The 17150-nt window shown below is 42.3% G+C and overlaps 1 pseudogene; it reads right to left on the reverse strand.

Annotated features, from left to right (window-relative positions):
* Positions 1 to 11004: 11004 nt before the first annotated feature.
* On the reverse strand, positions 11005 to 12969 carry LOC129024189 (zinc finger protein interacting with ribonucleoprotein K-like; annotated as a pseudogene).
* Positions 12970 to 17150: the final 4181 nt, after the last annotated feature.

Genomic DNA, 17150 nt, shown 5'->3' on the forward strand with positions numbered 1-17150 from the left:
TAAGTCTTTAATCCATCTTGAATTGATTTTTGTATAAGGTGTAAGGAAGGGATCCAGTTTCAGCTTTCTCCATATGGCTAGCCAGTTTTCCCACCACCATTTATTAAATAGGGAATCCTTTCCCCATTGCTTGTTTTTGTCAGGTTTGTCAAAGATCAGATAGTTGTAGATATGCGGCATTATTTCTGAGGGCTCTGTTCTGTTCCATTGATCTATATCTCTGTTTTGGTGCCAGTACCATGCTGTTTTGGTTACTGTAGCCTTGTAGTATAGTTTGAAGTCAGGTAGTGTGATGCCTCCAGCTTTGTTCTTTTGGCTTAGGATTGACTTGGCGATGTGGGCTCTTTTTCGGTTCCATATGAACTTTAAAGTCGTTTTTTCCAATTCTGTGAAGAAAGTCATTGGTAGCTTGATGGGGATGGCATTGAATCTGTAAATTACCTTGGGAAGGATGGCCATTTTCACGATATTGATTCTTCCTACCCATGAGCATGGAATGTTCTTCCATTTGTTTGTATCCTCTTTTATTTCCTTGAGCAGTGGTTTGTAGCTCTCCTTGAAGAGGTCCTTCACATCCCTTGTAAGTTGGATTCCTAGGCATTTTATTCTCTTTGAAGCAATTGTGAATGGGAGTTCTCTCATGATTTGGCTCTCTGTTTGTCTGTTGTTGGTGTATAAGAATGCTTGTGACTTTTGTGCATTGATTTTGTATCCTGAGACTTTGCTGAAGTTGCTTATCAGCTTAAGGAGATTTTGGGCTGAGACAATGGGGTTTTCTAGATATACAATCATGTCATCTGCAAACAGGGACAATTTGACTTCCTCTTTTCTTAATTGAATACCCTTTATTTCCTTCTCCTGCCTGATTGCTCTGGCCAGAACTTCCAACACTATGTTGAATAGGAGTGGTGAGAGAGGACATCCCTGTCTTGTGCCAGTTTTCAAAGGGAATGCTTCCAGTTTTTGCCCATTCAGTATGATATTGGCTGTGGGTTTGTCTTAGATAGCTCTTATTATTTTGAGATATGTCCCATCAATACCTAATTTATTGAGAGTTTTTAGCATGAAGCATTGTTGAATTTTGTCAAAGGCCTTTTCTGCATCTATTGAGATAATCATGTGGTTTTTGTCTTTGGTTCTGTTTGTATGCTGGATTACATTTATTGATTTGTGTATATTGAACCAGCTTTGCATCCCAGGGATGAAGCCCACTTGATCATGGTGGATAAGCTTTTTGATGTGCTGCTGGATTCAGTTTGCCAGTATTTTATTGAGGATTTTTGCATCAATGTTCATCAAGGATATTGGTCTAAAATTCTCTTTTTTGGTTGTGTCTCTGCCAGGCTTTGGTATCAGGATGACGCTGGCCTCATAAAATGAGTTAGGGAGGATTCCCTCTTTTTCTATTGATTGGAATAGTTTCAGAAGGAATGGTACCAGTTCCTCCTTGTACCTCTGGTAGAATTCGGCTGTGATTCCATCTGGTCCTGGACTCTTTTTGGTTGGTGAGCTATTTATTATTGCCACAATTTCAGCTCCTGTTATTGGTCTATTCAGATATTCAACTTCTTCCTGGTTTAGTCTTGGGAGAGTGTATGTGTCGAGGAATTTATCCATTTCTTCTAGATTTTCTAGTTTATTTGCATAGAGGTGTTTGTAATATTCTCTGATGGTAGTTTGTATTTCTGTGGGACCAGTGGTGATATCCCCTTTATCATTTTTTATTGCATCTATTTGATTCTTCTCTCTTTTTTTCTTTATTAGTCTTGCTAGTGATCTATCAATTTTGTTGATCCTTTCAAAAAACCAGCTCCTGGATTCATTAATTTTTTGAAGGTTTTTTTGTCTCTATTTCCTTCAGTTCTGCTCTGATTTTAGTTATTTCTTGCCTTCTGCTAGCTTTTGAATGTGTTTGCTCTTGCTTTTCTAGTTCTTTTAATTGTGATGTTAGGGTGTCAATTTTGGATCTTTCCTGCTTTCTCTTGTCGGCATTTAGTGCTATAAATTTCCCTCTACACACTGCTTTGAATGCATCCCAGAGATTCTGGTATGTTGTGTCTTTGTTCTCGTTGGTTTCAAAGAACATCTTTATTTCTGCCTTCATTTTGTTATGTACCCAGTAGTCATTCAGGAGCAGGTTGTTCAATTTCCACGTAGTTGAGTGGTTTTGAGTGAGATTCTTAATCCTGAGTTCTAGCTTGATTGCACTGTGATCTGAGAGATAGTTTGTTATAATTTCTTTTCTTTTACATTTGCTGAGGAGAGCTTTACTTCCAAGTATGTGGTCAATTTTGGAATAGGTGTGGTGTGGTGCTGAAAAAAATGTATATTCTGTTGATTTGGGGTGGAGAGTTCTGTAGATGTCTATTAGGTCCACTTTGTGCAGAGCTGAGTTCAATTCTTGGGTATCCTTGTTGACTTTCTGTCTCGTTGATCTGTCTAATGTTGACAGTGGGGTGTTAAAGTCTCCCGTTATTAATGTGTGGGAGTCTAAGTCTCTGTGTAGGTCACTCAGGACTTGCTTTATGAATCTGGGTGCTCTTGTATTGAGTGCATATATATTTAGGATAGTTAGCTCTTCTTGTTGAATTGATCCCTTTACCATTATGTAATGGCCTTCTTTGTCTCTTTTGATCTTTGTTGGTTTAAAGTCTATTTTATCAGAGACTAGGATTGCAACCCCTGCCTTTTTTTGCTTTCCATTTGCTTGGTAGATCTTCCTCCATCCTTTTATTTTGAGCCTATGTGTGTCTCTGCACGTGAGATGGGTTTCCTGAATACAGCACACTGATGGGTCTTGACTCTTATCCAATTTGCCAGTCTGTGTCTTTTAATTGGAGCATTTAGTCCATTTACATTTAAAGTTAATATTGTTATCTGTGAATTTGATCCTGTCATTATGATGTTATCTGGTTATTTTGCTCGTTAGTTGATGCAGTCTCTTCCTAGTCTCGATGGTCTTTACATTTTGGCATGATTTTGCAGCGGCTGGTACCGGTTGTGCCTTTCCATGTTTAGTGCTTCCTTCAGGAGCTCTTTTGGGGCAGGCCTGGTGGTGACAAAATCTCTCAGCATTTGCTTGTCTGTAAAGGATTTTATTTCTCCTTCACTTATGAAGCTTAGTTTGGCTGGATATGAAATTCTGGGTTGAAAATTCTTTTCTTTAAGAATGTTGAATATTGGCCCCCACTCTCTTCTGGCTTGTAGAGTTTCTGCCGAGAGATCCACTGTTAGTCTGATGGGCTTCCCTTTGAGGGTAATCTGACCTTTCTCTCTGCCTGCCCTTAACATTTTTTCCTTCATTTCAACTTTGGTGAATCTGACAATTATGTGTCTTGGAGTTGCTCTTCTCGAGGAGTATCTTTGTGGCGTTCTCTGTATTTCCTGAATCTGAATGTTGGCCTGCCTTGCTAGATTGGGGAAGTTCTCCTGGATAATATCCTGCAGAGTGTTTTCCAACTTGTTTCCATTCTCCCCGTCACTTTCAGGTACACCAATCAGACGTAGATTTGGTCTTTTCACATAGTCCCATATTTCTTGGAGGTTTTGCTCGTTTCTTTTCATTCTTTTTTCTCTAAACTTCCCTTCTCGCTTCATTTCATTCATTTCATCTTCCATCGCTGATACCCTTTCTTCCAGTTGATCGCATTGGCTCCTGAGGCTCCTGCATTCTTCATGTAGTTCTCGAGCCTTGGTTTTCAGCTCCATCAGCTCCTTTAAGCACTTCTCTGTATTGGTTATTGTAGTTATACATTCTTCTAAATTTTTTTCAAAGTTTTCAACTTCTTTGCCTTTGGTTTGAATATCCTCCCATAGCTCGGAGTAATTTGATCGTCTGAAGCCTTCTTCTCTCAGCTCGTCAAAGTCATTCTCCGTCCAGCTTTGTTCCATTGCTGGTGAGGAACTGCGTTCCTTTGGAGGAGGAGAGGCACTCTGCTTTTTACAGTTTCCAGTTGTTCTGCTCTGTTTTTTCCCCATCTTTGTGGTTTTATCTACTTTTAGTCTTTGATGATGGTGATGTACAGATGGGTTTTTGGTGTGGATGTCCTTTCTGTTTGTTAGTTTTCCTTCTAACAGACAGGACCCTCAGCTGCAGGTCTGTTGGAGTACCCGGCAGTGTGAGGTGTCAGTCTGCCCCTGCTGGGGGGTGCCTCCCAGTTAGGCTGCTCGGGGGTCAGGGGTCAGGGACCCACTGGAGGAGGCAGTCTGCCTGTTCTCAGATCTCCAGCTGCATGCTGGGAGAACTACTGCTCTCTCCAAAGCTGTCAGACAGGGACATTTAAGTCTGCAGAGGTTACTGCTGTCTTTTTTGTTTGTCTGTGCCCTGCCCCCAGAGGTGGAGCCTACAGAGACAGGCAGGCCTCCTTGAGCTGTGGTGGGCTCCACCCTGTTCGAGCTTCCTGGCTGCTTTGTTTACCTAAGCAAGCCTGGGCAATTGCGGGTGCCCCTCCTCCAGCCTCGCTGCCGCCTTGCAGTTTGATCTCAGACTGCTGTGCTAGGAATCAGCGAGACTCCGTGGGCATAGGACCCTCTAAGCCAGGTGCAGGATATAATCTCCTGGTGCGCCGTTTTTTAAGCCCGTCAGAAAAGCGCAGTATTCTGGTGGGAGTGACCCGATTTTCTAGGTGCTGTCTGTCACCCCTTTCTTTGACCAGGAAAGGGAACTCCCTGACCCCTTGCACTTCCCGAGTGAGGAAATGCCTCGCCCTTCTTCGGCTCGTGCACGGTGCACACACCCACTGACCTGCGCCCACTGTCTGGCACTCCCTAGTGAGATGAACCCGGTACCTCAGATGGAAATGCAGAAATCACCCGTCTTCTGCGTCGCTCACGCTGGGAGCTGTAGACTGGAGCTGTTCCTATTCGGCCATCTTGGCTCCAACCACCTCCTTTTACTTTTTTGATGGTGTCCCTTGAAGCACAGAAGTTTTTTATTGTGATGAAGTCCAAATTATCTATTTTTTCTTTTGTTGCTTGTGCTTTTGGTGTCACATCTAAGAAACGATTGCCAATGAACATTAACATTTACCCTTATGCTTTCTTCTAAGAGTTTTAAGATTTTGAGGCTGGGCACAATGGCTCATGCCTGTAATCCCAGCACTTTGGGAGGCTGAGGCAGGAGGATCGTTTGAGCCTGGGAGTTCGAGGCTGCAGTGAGCTATGATCATACCACTGCACTCCAGCCTGGGCTTCATAGCAAGAATATCTTTTGGTCATTGATGTACTTTGAGTTAATTTTTGTATATATTCTGAAGTAGGGGTCCAACTTTATTCTTTTGCGTATGAATATCCACTTGTCCCAGCACAATTTGATGAAGAGACAATTGTCTTCCTATTGAATGATTTGGCATCCTCATTGAAAATTAATTGGCTGTAGATGTATGGGCTTATTTCTGTATGCTTAATTCTATTCCACTGCTCTGTATGTATATCTTTATGCCAGTACCACACTGTTTTTAATTATCCTAGCTTTGTATTATGACTTAAAATAGGAAAGTGTGAGTCTTCTTTGTTTTAATTTTCAAGATTGTTTTGGTTTTTCAGGGTCCCATGCAATTCCATATGAACTCAAGAACTGACTTTTTCTTTTGCTTTTTTTTCTTTATTTTTTTTAGGGGTGGGGGTGGGGACAGGGTCTCACTGTGTTGCCCAGGCTGGAGTACAGTGGCATGATCATGGCTCATTGCAGCTTCAACTTCCCTGGCTCAAGCCATCCTCCCACCTCAGCCTCCCGAGTAGGTGGGACCACAGATGCACACCACCACACCCAGCTAATTTTTTATTTTTAATAGAGATGAGGTCTCACTATGTTGCCCAGGCTGGGCTCAAATTCCTGGGCTCAAGTGATCCTCCTGCCTTGGACTCCCAAAATGTCGTGACTTTTCTTTATCTGCTAAAAAGGCCATTGGAATTTTGATAGGAATTGCCTTGAATCTGTAGATCACTTTGAGTAGTATTGCCATCTCAAACAATATTATGTCTTCCAATCCATGCACACAGGAAGTCTTTCAATTTGTTTAGCTCTTCTTGAATTTCTTTCAGACATGTTTTGTAGTTTTCAGTGTACAAGTCTTTGACTTCCTTGGTAAAATTCGCTCCTAGGCATTTTATTCTTTTGGATGCTATTGTACACAGAAATATTTTCTTAATTTCCTTTCAGGATTGTTCATTGCTAGTGTAGAGAAATACAATTGATATTTGTATATCGATCTTGTATCTTGTGAATTTGCTGCATTCATTTGTTAGCTCAAGTACATTTTTTCTGGAATCTTTGGAATTTTTTGTATATGGGATTATGTCATCTGTGAATAGAGATAATTTTATATCTTCCTTTCTACTTTGGATGCTGTTTTTTCTTCTTGTCCAATTGACCTGACTAGAACTTACAGTACAATGTTGAATGACCGTGGAAAGAGAGAGAGCCTTGTCTTATTCCTGAACTTAGGTGGGAAGCTTTCAGTCTTTCACTATTGAGGGTGATGTCAGTTGTGGGTTTTTCATAAATATCCTTTATCAGGTTGAGAAAATTTGCTTCTAAATTTTCTGAGAGTTTTTATTCTGAAAGGGTGTCAAATGCTTTTTCTGTGTCAATTGAGATGATCATGTGGATTTTTTCCTTCATTCGATTAATGTTGTGGTTTACCACATTGATTAATTTTCTTATGTGAACCACTCTTGCTGTTGTAGGTAAAGACTTCTTGGTCATGGTTTACAATCCTTTTAATATGCTGGAGAATCTTGTTTGTTAGTACTTCCTTGAGGATTTTTACATCTGTATTCATAAAGGATATTGGTCTGTAATTGTTTTTTCTTGTGATGTCTTTGGCTGTGGTTTCAGGGTAATGCTGTCTTCATAGGATGAGTTAAGAAGTACTCCTTTTGCTTCTAGTTTTTGGAAGAAATTAAGAAGGATCAATGTTAATTCTTTAAATGTTTGGTAGCCTTCTTGGACTTGTTTTTGTTAGAAGGTGTTGGAAGGTGTTTGATTACTGATTCTCTTTACTTATTATAAATGTGTTCATATTTTTTGTTTATTCTTAGGTCAGTTTTGGTAATTTGTGTCTTATTCATTTAAAAATATGTTTTCAACATATGGATGAAGTACTCTTTTCATCTCTGATCCTGTTTTGGTAATCTGTATATTCACTTTTTCTCTCTTCTTTTCTCCAATAATCTCACCAAAAATTTGCCAATTTTATTAATTACTCTTAAAAAAACTTTTGGCTGTGCATGGTGGTTCACTCTTGTAATCCCAGCACTTTGGGAGGCCGAGGTGGGTGGATCGCCTGAGGTGAGGAGTTCGAGACCAGCCTGACCAACACAGTGAAGCCCTGTCTCTACTAAAAATACAAAAATTAGCCAGGCGTGATGGTGGGCGCCTATAATCCCAGCTACTTGGGAGGCTGAGGCAGGAGAATAGCTTGAACACGGGAGGTTGCAGTGAGCCGAGATCGTGCCATTGCCCTCCAGCCTGGGCAACAAGAGCAAAACTCCGTCTCAAAAAAAAAAAAAAAGTTTGTCTTTGTTGATTTTCTCTGTTTTATGTATGGTTACTATGCCATTTGTTTCTATTTGTTTTTGCTTTTATTTTCCTCCACCCTTTGGTTTTTGTTTTTCTGTTTATAGCTTCTTGAGGTGGATGCTTAATCCACTAATTTTCAGCCTTTCTTCTTTCTCTCTTTCTATATATTTGGCCAGGCAATATAAATTTGTCTTTTTTGTTATACATGTCTATTTATTAATGAAAAAGGAACTATCACCAACATTCATTTAAAAATAGGCAAAATACATTAACAAACATTTTTCCAAAGAAGATATACCGGTGGCAAATAGACACAAAAAAATGGTCAATACCATAAGATACCAGAAAAATGCAATAAAATCACAGAAGGATGCTATTATACAGCTATTAAAACAACTAAAGTTAAAAAGACTAACCACACCAAGTATTGGCAAGAGTGTAGAGAAACAGGAAGGCTCACATACTGTTGATGGGAATGCAAATGGTACAGTTAGGTTATAGTTTGGTAGTTTCTTTAAAAGTGAAGCATTCACATACACTGTACTATTGGAACAGGAGAAATAAAACATTTATGCATCTTAAGAATTATATGCCTATGTTCATAGTAGCATTATTTGTAACAGCCCCAAACTGGAAAACATCCAATTATTTATCTGAATAGTGGCATATCCACAGAATAAATATTTCTCAGCAATACAAATGAACTATTCACATAAACAACATTGCTAAATCTTAAAATAATTATGCAGTATGAAAAACATTAGGAAAAGAGGAGTAAATATTTTATGATTCCATTCACATAAAATTCTAGAAAACACAAACTATTCTCTTGTACTGAAAGTAAATCACTGGACTCTTAAAGGCCTTGGAAAGTGCAGGCAGACTGTAAAACAGCATGAGGTGAATCATGAATATGTTCATGATCATGATTAGGGTGGTGTATTAGTCCGTTTTCACACTGCAGATAAAGACATACCTGAGACTGGGCAATTTACCAGAGAAAGACATTTGATTGGACTTACAGTTCCATGTAGCTGGGGAAGTCTCACAATCCTGGCAGAAGTCAAGGAGGAACAAGTCACATCTTATGTGGGTGGAGGCAGGCAAAAAAAGAGAGCTTGTGCAGGGATACTCCTCTTTATAGAACCATCAGATCTCATGAAACTTATTCACTATCATGAGAACACCATGGGAAAGACTTGCCCCCATGATTCAATTACCTCCCACCGGGTCCCTCTCACAACACATGGGAATTCAAGACGAGATTTGGGTGGGGACACAGACAAACCATATCAAGTGGTTTCATGGACTTATATGACAAACTCTTCAAATTATACACCATAAATACATATATACTATGGCATGTCACTTATACATCAAGGAAGTTTGTAAAACATGTTTCAAAATAAAATACCTGATCTCCCACTTTTCTTTTTTCTTTCTTTCTTTCTTTTTGAGATGGAGTGTCACTCTGTTGCCCAGGCTGGAGTGCAGTGGTGCTATCTTGGCTCACAGCAGCCCCCGCCTCCCGGGTTCAAGTGATTCTCCTGCCTCAGCCTCCCAAGTAGCTGGGATTACAGGTGCCCACCACTATGCCTGGCTATTTTTTTTTTTTTAATCTTTAGTAGAGATTGGGTTTCACCATGTTGGGCAGGCTGGTCTCAAACTCCTGACCTCAGGTGATCTGCCCCCATTGGCCTCCCAAAGTGCTAAGATTATAGGCGTGAGCCACTGCACCTGGCCTGATCCCCACTTTTCAGAAACCAGAAGGCTTGGCAACCTCATGTTGACTGAACTGTCCTTTCCTTCAGGCTGGAGGAAGGGCAACCCTGCATCCATCAGTGCAGGAAATATCAGCAAGCACTGTAGGCTGCTGTGGTCTGAGACAATAGCAACACTGGTGGAAATCACAAGTCCTACATCCCTGTCCTGTAAGACTTCTATTATCTGGAGTGCAGTGGTGCGATCTCAACTCATTGCAACCTCTGCCTCCCAGGTTCAAGCGATTCCTGTGCCTCAGCCTCCTGAGTAACTGGGATTACTGATGTGCACCACCACACCTGGCTAATTTTTGTAGTAGAGATGGGGTTTTACCATGTTGGCCAGGCTAGTCTTGAACTCCTGGCCTCAAGTGATCTGCCTGCCTTGGCCTCCCAAAGTGCTGGGGTTACAGGTGTGAGCCACTGGGCCCAGCCAGACTTCTATTATTTTTATCCTTTTCCTGCTTCTACAGCAACAGGCTTGAGGTAAACAACCCAGAAAGTCAACAAGAATAAAAAAAAAAAACTAATTATTTTTGCTGACAATGACCTCAGCTATTAGTGATACACAGATTTCTAGGTGCTGTCACTTGCTCAAAGCCACAGTCACAGGAAGATTTGTTAATGCACTTTTATAAGGGGCACATTCCAAGTAGCTTGCTGCAGTCTCCGCCATATCCAGTATTTCTGGACCAATTATAGTTCACACCTGACTCCCATTGTCTTCTGAGTGACATCAGCCTATGGAATGTTTGATATCAGGGCATGTCTCCTTATAGAATCTTGTGAAAAACTTCTCAACAGTCCTGGGCATCATATGACGTCCTCTAGGAACAATGGAACAAATTTGTCCTAGTCCCCGAAGCACAGGTGCTTGTCATAATAGCTGGCTTTTCCTCAGGATAACCTCCAGTTTCACAGAAAGTATAGGCATCCAGGCCACAAATTAGAATAACCAAAACCTTGCATTGCTTCCTAGGAGATCTTAGGTAGCAAAACAAATATGACCAAAACCAGAATGAGAATTACTCTGTCATTTTACTTTTTCTGTAGAGGCCCACAAAAGCTCTCCACTCCTTCATATAGAATTCAAGTCTGTTTGCCACCCACCCCACATAGTAAACAAAACCCCAAGATTACAGGTGGATTCAAATATAAGGCCTTTAGAGGTGGTGCATGCCTGTAGTCCCAGCTACTCAGGAGGCTGAGGCATGAGAATTGTTTGAACCTGAGAGGTGGAGGTTGCAGTGAGCTGAAATCTCACCACTGCACTCCAGCCTGGGCGACAAAGGGAGACCCTGTCTAAAAAAAAGTACAAATATATATATATATGTATATAGCCTTTGTTAGTGCACAAACTGGAACAATGTGAGGCAGCCAGTTGCCAGGTGGTGACTTGGAGGCTGGAAGAATGACCAAGAGTCGTGTGAGACCAAGAATTTCCATGAAGGGAAGCCTTCTTCCAGCAGAACCCAGGCTGGGACCTCCTGACCAAAATTGGGTCAGATGTATGCTGTGATCAGTCAGAAAAGAGAATGAATTTCCCCTAAAGGCTCAGACTGCTCAAGATTTCCTCCAAAGAAGAAGAGAACACACAGATGTCTGCCTTGCCTCAGAATATCAGGGTGACCAATGCCTACTGTGCAAGGTGGTAGAGGGGAGATGGTTTCTACCAGAGAAACTTGGAAGCATAAGGTTCAACTTCAGGCAGGTGGCTCCCTCCTAAAGGCTCTCCACTGCCACAATACTACAGAGACAGCACATTCTCTCTAGGTCTAAGGCTCTTCTGAAGTGTGGACTTTCAGGAGCTAAATGATGATAGATCTTGAAGGTAAACACTCTTCCACATTTGCTGCATTTATGAGGCCTCCACGTGTTATGATATTTTTGGTGATGAATGAGGCTGGAGCACTGGCTAAAGGAATTCCCACATTGGTTGCACTCATAAGGCCTTTCTCCAGTGTGAACCACCTGGTGTTGAATAAGGCCAGGCTTTTGACTAAAGGACTTTCCTTGCCGGCCACACTCATAAGGCCTTGCTCCAATATGAATTCTCCCGTGTTGAATAAGGATGGAGGCCTTTCTCCAGTGTGAACTCTCTGCTGACTAAAGGATTTCCCACACTGGCCACACTCTTAAGGCTTGTTCTGGTGTGAATTCTTTGGTGTTGATTAAGAATGGCACTTTGACTACAGGAATTCCCACATTCACCACACTTATAAGGTCTTTCTCCAGTGTGAACTCTTCAGGGTTTAACAAAAGTGGCTTTTTTGCTAAAAGATCTCCCACATTGGATACCCTCATAAGGCCTTGCTCCAGTGTGTATTTTCTGGTGGTTAACAAGGCTGGAGTTTTGTCTAAATAATTTTCCACATTTGCTGCACTCATAAGGTCTTTTTTTAGTGTAGATTCTCTGATGGTCATTCAGGCAGGAGGTTTGGCTAAAGAATTTTCCACATTCATTGCATTCTGAGGGCCTTTCCCCAGTATGCACTCTCTGGTGCTAAACAAGTGAGTACTTGCCACAGAAGGCTTCCCCACATTTGCCATTTTTTGTTTTGTTTTTTTGTTTTTGAGACAGACTTTCACTCTGTTGTCCAGGCTAGAGTGCAGTGGTGTGATCTCAGCTCACTGCAACCTTTGCCTCCTGGGTTCAAGCAATTCTCCTACCTCAGCCTCCCAAGTAGCTGGGACTACAGGTGCACACCACCACACCTGGCTAATTTTTTTTTTTTTTTTGTATTTTTAGTACAGACAGGGTTTCACCATGTTGGCCAGGCTGGTCTCGAACTCCTGACCTCAGGTGATCCGTCCACCTCAGCCTCGAAAAGTGTTGGAATTATAGGTGTAAGCCACTGCGCCCGGCCAGCTTTCCCACATTTGATACACTCATAATGGCTTTTTCCAGTGTAGACTCTTAGACAGTGAACAGGAGTGTTTGTGCCTGGAAGCCTTCCCACACTGACCTGACTTGTAATGACTTTTTTGACTGTGAGTGCCCTCTCCAAATTTGGTGATCGTGTTGGGCTTCTTAGTTTTAGGAAAGACCAGGGACCTAGAAGCCCCAAGATGGCTGGGAGGTCCTTCCCAACCTCGCATTTGCGGAAGGGCTTCCCTGACATATGGAAAAGGCAGTGCTTCACATACGAGGCTCTGTCCATGTCCCTCTTAAAGGATTTCTTTGCACTGTGATGTTTCTGGTGCTGGTACTGGCTTGCAGGTGCTCCAACCAAGTATGGTTCTTGCCCAGGGAGATTAGCCAGAGGCAAGATATCTTTCAGGAATGGAACATATATCTCCCAGGGTTGAGTCTTCAGTGTGGATGAACCTGCCTTAAACTGTGACACTCCCACAGAAACATTCTGCTCAGAAGGTGTCTCTTCATCCTCTTTACCATGCCCACAACCCAGTGAGGCTACTTTTACAAGAGGCACATTCCAACTAGTTTGCTGCAGGCTCCACCACACCCAGTATTTCTGTACAAAATCCTGGGTAAAATAGAAGCGCAACGTTCTCCAGCATCACTTCAAGGTATAGGAGCCTCCGAGCCTCATCAGGAAGTCCCCACTCTTCCTGTGAGAAGTAAATGGCGATGTCCTCAAAGGTCATACAGCCCTTTGTGAGATTTATATGTTCTTCTGTAGTCATGGTAACCTGAGCCAGGGCCCTCAGCTCTGCCGCTGCCATTGGAGCCTGTGGACGGTGCGGGACCGGGACCGGGACCGGGACCAGGACCAAGACCAGCGCGGGGACCCGAGCAAAGGCTGTCACCCCCGCCGCCGCCGACCCCCATATCCGCCACTGTTCAGCAGGAGGGCCCCCTCCCCTCGCCCCTTCCTGCCCTCTCGCCAAACGACGCACTCCCAAAGCTCTGACGGCCTGGATGGACTCAAGAGCTGCTAAAATGACTGCCCCTGGAGCAATACCCTGTCTTTTTTTTTTCTTTTTTCGTTTTTTTTTTTTGAGACACAGTCTCGCTCTGTCGCCTAGGCTGGAGTGCAATGGCGTGATCTCGGCTCACTGCAACCTCCGCCTCCTGGGTTCAAGCAATTCTCCTGCCTCGGCCTCCCAAGCAGCTGGGATTGCAGGCACCTGCCACCAGGCCCAGCTAATTTTTGTAGTTTTAGTAGAGACGGGGTTTCACCATGTAGGCCAGGCTGGTCTCGAACTCCTGACCTCAAGTGATCCACCTGTCTTGGCCTCCCAAAGTGCTGGGATTACAGGTGTAAGCCACAGCACCCGGCCCAAGATATTTTAAAAGATATTCAATATTTGTGTTAAATTTATAAATGAAATATTTTAAAAAATGTTTAATGAAAAAAACCTGAGTTTGCTTCTCTCAATATAACTTTTTATATCAAGTATTGTGCTTGAAATGATTTCACACAGTTCCCTATCAAGGTTTTAATTATGACTATTTGTTTTTATTTCTTAAAGTTTAATTTAATTTAAAATTTTTGTAGAGACAGGGTCTCCCTATATTGCCCAGACTGGTTTTGAACTCCTGGTCTCAAGTGATCCTTCTGCCTCAGCCTTCCAAAGGGCTGGGATTACAGGCATGAGCTACCGTGCCCAGCCCACTGATGACTTTTTGAATTTTTTATTGTCACCATTGACAAGAAACTTTGTTCCCACAAGTAGGTGATAAAAACAACTTAAAAAAATTTTTCCAAAACTTACAACAGTTGAATTTTTTAGACAACTCGTGGCTAGAGTAAAAAAATAAAAAATAGTTTAATTTTTTGTAAATTGTATTTTTTTTAGAGACAAGGTCTTGCTCTATTGTCCTTTTTCTCAGGCTGCATTTGAACTCCTGGGCTCCAGTGATCCTCTTGCCTCAGCCTCTGCAAGTAGCTGAGACTACAGTCACGTGCCACCAGTCCTGGAAATAGTTGAAATATATTTTAAAAGTCCAACAGTTCTTCCTTTTCTTTCACTGATAAGCACTATGATGAAATATCTTGTGATAACACAAATGGATTCCAAATCCAATCCATTTTTTTTTTGAGACAGTGTCTGGCTCTGTTGCTCAGGCTGTAGTGCAGTGGTACAATCTCAGCTCACTGCAAACTCCACCTCCCAGGCTCAAGCCATCCTCTCATCTAAGCCTTCCAAGTAGCTGGGAATACAGGTGCACACCACCACACCTGGCTAATTTTTTGTATGTTTTGTACAGATGGGGTTTTGCCATGTTGCCCAGGCTGGTCTTGAATTCATGAGCTCAAGTGATCCGTCTGTCTCGGCCTCCCAAAGTGCTGGGGTTACAAGCATGAGTCACCGCGCCCAGACCCAATCCAAATTTTTTAATGTCAAGCATAGTATTTCAAAATAATGATGATGCTGTAATTTTCAGAACACACGGGCAGTCATCATGTGGCTAGCTTGGATGCCTCTAAGACAGCATATCAACAGCAGACAGACATATGTGAAGATATGAATTTGGGGCTGGTACCTGGAGCTGGGCCTACTGGCATTTTCTCTCCTCATTCCCTCCCCTAGTCTCAAATAGATGACGTGGTGGTTGATCACTTCCTTGGGTATACTCAGCATGAAACAGTGAAGCAGTGAGGGACAGAAGTTCCTTTAGTGCTGGCTGTGGAGACGGGATGGCAAAATTCTAGATTCTGTTCTACAGAGACTGCCCTCTGCAAAAAAGCCCAGCTAAGTTGCTAGCAGCTGGTGGTGACTGGCGTGAAGGCTCTGGCTTCTTCAAGCTCTGCCTGACTGCCCCAAACCCTGAGGGAATCAATAATTTTTGCCCTACTTATAATCCATTGACAGCACCCCAGTGTCTCAAGGTCCATCAATTGGGAAGCTCTGCTTTATTAAATCTTTCATTAGAACTACAAAATGGGATGGGAGAAAGGCTTGCCATTTTAGGCCTTCACAAGAGGGGCGTCCCATATGCAGTCACTCTCCCTCAACCTCTCTCTCTAAAGTCCTTCTGGCTTTCCCACCCTCCTCCTCGGGAAGCTATAGCCTAGTCTTCTCCTCAAGAGAAAGAGCTCTAGTGTGTTCTGGTTTCTTTGTCTAGAGGTAGAGGGAGGCTTGCTGCTACCTAGGCTTGGGGGCTCTGGGGCTGAGGCCTGTGGGTGTCATGGTCTGCCATTCCTCCTGTGGTTACCCCACACCTCTAGAAGCTTCTGCTGTGCCAACGCAAGCTTCACTCACTAAAACATCACAAATGGGGCTGGACTGCTGGACTCCTAGCAACACTGTGTTGTAGCAACAGTGACAACAGCTGAAGGAAACAGTTCCTACGTGGACAGAGCAGGCTTCCAGATTTTTCTCCTTAAGGCAACAGAAGCCAGTAGTGACCCTCTGAAATGAGTATGCACCTCTGCGATTCACAGAACTCTTGTGAGAGGGCGCACTCTAGAGAAGGAAGAAGCATATTGTAATGATAGCTAAGCGAAGGGCTAGGGATAATTTAATTAGAAAAATAACCGAAATTTGTTTTACTTCAAGCTAGGTAAGTGGTATATATATTTTTACACTTCAAATTTGTTCTTTCCTGAAATGCAATTGCCTCCAATTATTATTGGCTTCTAGCACAAGTGGCCTTAACATAAATGTAATGACATATTAAACTAGTGAAACAAAGTGGGCTGTTCTCACTGATAATCTTGCCTGTTGTAGACTTCAAATCTCATTCCAAACCTCACTTTCCTGAGGAAGTGCTCTGCTAATTCCTGCTCTGGCAGCTTATTTAATCCTGGGTGCCCTTGGAAAAGTGAACAAAACTTCCGAGTTTTCTCATATTTGTTCGTCTGTTCAAATTTGTAGTAAATCACTCAGCTTACTGAAGTGCTCCTCCTTCTATGCCTCTGGTTTGCCTGAGGAACACGAAGACAAGAGCCAAGTACAAAGGAATGTCAGAACCAGGGTCAGGCCCTGGGAGTTGCCTTCTTTTCTTCTCCCTGGAATTAAAAATATCATTTAGGTCATGAAACTGCTACCTGGGTTAACAGCCAAGTCCCTGTCTACCCGCAGCTGTGCTGGCATTTCAGCTGACCAATCTTGCTATTCATTTCTTGTTAACTCTTACTTTTCCTCCTCTATGCTCCCCTAAGCACTTTAAGCTTTTCCCGCCATAGCACTTAGCACCCTGCTTATTTCTTTTTTTTTTTTTTTATTTCTAGTATCTTTCACACTACACTAAAAGTTCCATGAGCGCAGGGTCACTGACTACCTTGTTTTTCACTATGTCCCTAACATCTAGCCCAGGGTCTGCCTGGCATAGAGCCAGCAGTCAGTAAATATTTGTCGCACACATAAACAAAACTCTATTAGGCTTGGGGACTTGAGCAATTATTTTCTTTTCTCTAAGCCTCAGTTTCCCTATCCGTAAGATGAGAGCTCTGTAGATATTCTTCAAAGTCCTTTATAGTACTGACATTTTATGGTTTACTTTCCTCAAATGTGAATCCCATTCTCAGTGGATTCAAAACATTCCTCACTGATGACTTCATCTTCCACTTCGATGATATCAAAATTGCCCAAAGTGAGATCTTGCAATATATCCTGTCCATTTCTAAATTATTTTGCATAGCCACCTCTTCTGTCTTCTATTACCTCTTGTTTCAAAGAAGAAAGATTTCTCCATTCATAATTCCTGCCTTCCCCTGTTTTCCTCTGGGATCTTACCTTCATCCATCCATTCAACAATTATTTGTTGAGCACCTACCATGTGCCAGATGCTATACTAGGTACCCAGAATAGAACTATAGGCAAATCAAATCCCTATTATCCAAGAGTTTATACTTTTCCTCTATAATATCTCTGCAGATGCTCTCAAATCTTTATCTTCAGCTTGGATACTTTTCCAAAGCTTCAAACTGTAATATTCCGAGTTTCTTTTGGTCATC

The sequence above is a fragment of the Pongo pygmaeus genome, chromosome X (genome assembly GCF_028885625.2).
Source record: "Pongo pygmaeus isolate AG05252 chromosome X, NHGRI_mPonPyg2-v2.0_pri, whole genome shotgun sequence".
NCBI lineage: Eukaryota > Metazoa > Chordata > Mammalia > Primates > Hominidae > Pongo > Pongo pygmaeus.